The sequence below is a fragment of the Myotis yumanensis genome, unplaced genomic scaffold (assembly GCF_028538775.1).
Source record: "Myotis yumanensis isolate MYYU_CA2020_CCGP unplaced genomic scaffold, mMyoYum1.0.hap1 SCAF_25, whole genome shotgun sequence".
NCBI classification, from domain to species: Eukaryota; Metazoa; Chordata; class Mammalia; order Chiroptera; family Vespertilionidae; genus Myotis; species Myotis yumanensis.
Window position 1 is genome coordinate 2,117,404 of NW_027223776.1, and position 3,139 is coordinate 2,120,542.

At 51.7% G+C, this 3,139-nt stretch overlaps 1 pseudogene; it reads left to right on the top strand.

The window, feature by feature from the left end:
- The first annotated feature begins 1,981 nt into the window (after nt 1-1,981).
- Nucleotides 1,982-2,849, top strand: LOC139000704 (THO complex subunit 4 pseudogene; annotated as a pseudogene).
- The last annotated feature ends 290 nt before the right edge of the window (nt 2,850-3,139 follow it).

Consider the following 3,139-nt stretch of genomic DNA (forward strand, 5'->3'; position numbering starts at 1 on the left):
TTAACCAGACTGAGCCACAGCAATGCGTGGCTGGGTATAGCATATATATATTTCCCCTACCCTGTTTGGTTCAGTGCATTGAGCGTTGGGCAGCCTGTGGACCAAAGGGTCCCGGGTCCGATTCCAGCCAAGGTCATAGACCTTGGTGGCAGGTTCTTTGGGCCCTGGCCCTGGTCGGAGGCAACCAATTGACGTGTTTCTCTCACATCGATGTTTCCCTCTGTCTTGCCCTGTCTCCACCACTCTCCCTAAAAATCAATGGAAAAATATCCTCGGGTGAGGATTAACAGGAACAAATATGTGTGTGTGTGTGTGTGTGTGTAGTGTATTATTGATTTTAGGAAAGGAGGGGAAACAGGGAGGGAGGGAGGGAGGGAGTGAGGGAAGGAGGGGAGAGAGAGAGAGAGAGAGAGAGAGAGAGAGAGAGAGAGAGAGAGAAATACCTATCAGTTGCCTCCAATACATACTCCAGCTGGGTATTGAACCTGAAACCTGGAAAGGAATCAGTGACCTTTCAATGCAAGACATGACGCTCAACCAACTGAGCCACACCAGCCAGGGCTCTGTTGCTTCCTGTATGTGCCCTGATTGGGGAACGAAACCACAAACAGTGGCATAAGGGAAGACACTCTAGCCAACTGAGCCACCGGTCCAGGGCCAAATTGATTGATTTTGTACATTTCATGGACAAGGCCTCATCCACATTTACCTCATTTCAAACACACATACTACAGGGCGCCCCCCCTCCGCCCCCAGACTTTCTTGTCATTCATAAGGTGAGTCACGCTAAAATCCACAACCAGATGACATTGTACGAATGTTCCCCACACCCACCTGCTTGCTGTCTTTGGGCTTTCTTGTGAATATATATATATATATTCATAGGCAGTGGCAGATATGGTCAAGGTTAGTGTTTATTACCTCTATGGCTTCCTGGCTTTGTTGCTTTGTTTGTATGCCTTGGAAATGCCCCCTCCCTATGTTGAAAATAATAGGTTTGGGGTGGTGGGAGGTAGTGGAAGGGGGGAACACAAAAGAAAGCCAAAGAGAAAGAAACCGGGGAGGGGGTTGGGGGGGAGGAAAATTGTTACAGAAAGAGGCTTTATACTTTGGGCGCTGTATTCAGGTGATGTTTTGTTGAGTTGTACACTTGAAAAACTTGCATGTATATGTGTGTGTGTGTGTGTGTATGTGTGTGTGTGTGTGTGTGTGTGTGGTGTGTGTGTGTTTTCTTGGAGTTTCATACCATTAAACTGAGAAACACTCAAACCTGTAAATAATTTCTGTGATGAGTTTATTTGAACCAGACTGTCGTCAACTGCCGGGAAGCAGAATCTCAAGGAAAGAATCTCAAGGAATTGAAAATCTATTCCTTTCATGGCAGGGAAGAGACCTTTCCAAGATCTAGATAACAAAGTCCGGAGGCCAGACCAGGGGTGAAGGATAAACTTAAGTCATCACATAGGAGTTTAAAAGCACCCTGTCTCTGCATAGATACACAGCACAGCAAAGCCCAAAGTCCCCAAGCATGTCTTTGACCTATTTTTATAAATCACCATCCAAGGATGAGACTTGTAAGTGGTTTCAAACACTGTTCTACACTCTTTCCTGCTTTTGACCAGTGGGTTTCCATAAAATCCAGTGATGGTAGATGATGGAAGTGGGAAAAAGTAAAGGGGCAGAGGCTCGAGGTTGGTAAACTGTAAAATTATAGTGAGTGGTCAAAAATTAACATGACAACAGTGACAATGAGGGAATTTGTGGTCTCTGCCCTGGGACTCTGGGCTGTGACCCAAGGGCACTGGAAAAAAGGGAAGTGACTAGTTACCTCTTGTCATTCACTAGCACAAAGATATGTGACCCGCCCTAACCGGTTTTGCTCATCTGGTGCCCGCACAGGAACAGCTCTGGTGCTGTAGGGAAAGTGAAGGACCTGCGTGCCTCCGGAGGGGCTTGATCCTAGGCCGATTTGGGCCCCGCCATGGCCGACAAAATCCACATGTCACTGGATGACATTAGGCTGGACCGGAGTCAACGGGGCGGCCATGGCTGGGGCCGCGGCTGTGGCGGGGGTGGGGGCAAGGACCTAGGCCGGACAGAGGCCAGGCTGCCTCCCAGAGAGGCCGGAGTTGTGGAGCGCAGGCCGCCGCACCAGAGAGCAGGGGCGGCGGGCCATTCCAGAACCTGGCGGACCTCGGCCGAGGCAGGAACCAGCCGGCGTCCTAGAGCAGGCTGAGACAGCTTCCCGACAAGTGGCAACACGGCACCTTCCGCTGGGCCTTCGGCAGGGGCGCCGGCCTGATAACTGGGGGGAAGCTGCTGCTGTCCAACCTGGACTTCAGAGTGTCCGACGCGGACATCCCGCAGCTGTTTGCGGAGTTCGGGCCTCTTAAGAAGGCCGGTGTCCATTACAACTGCTCTGGCCCCAGCCTGGGAACAGCCCACGTGCACTTTGAGCGGAAAGCAGATGCCCTGGAAGCCAGGAAACAGTACAAGGGGGTCCCTTTGGATGGCCGTCCCCTCAACATCAGAGGGGCACCCGCGGAGGCAACGGGCGCACAGGCAGGCACACTGGTCGCAATTCACAGCGACATATCTCAGTGGAGGAGTTGGACGCCCAGTTGGACGCTTACAACTCGATGAGGGGCACCAAGCATTTGGACACCCAGAAGGACGCTTACAACCCGATGAGGGACACCAAAAATTTGGACGCCCAGCTGTACGCTTCCAGCGATATGAGGGGCACCGAGCAGTTGGACGCCCAGAAGGATGCTGAAAACGCGATGAGGGGCACTGAGCAGTTGGACGTCCAGCTGGACAATTACAAAGCGATGAGGGGCACCAAGTAGTTGGACGCCAAGTAGGACACTTACAACTCAATGAGGGACACCAAAAAGATGGACGCCCAGCTGGATGCTTACAGCGGGATGAGGGACACCCCTGAGTTGGACACACTACTGGACACTTACAATGCTATGAGGGACACTGAGGATTTGGATGGCCAGATGGACGGCAAGGAGATGGACGCCCTGCTGGATGATTACAACGCGATGATGGACACCAGCTAAAGCACCAGCAAGTCAGTGTGTGCGAGGATGGCCAGTGACCTGTGGCCAATGATGGAGTTGTTTCTTCTGTT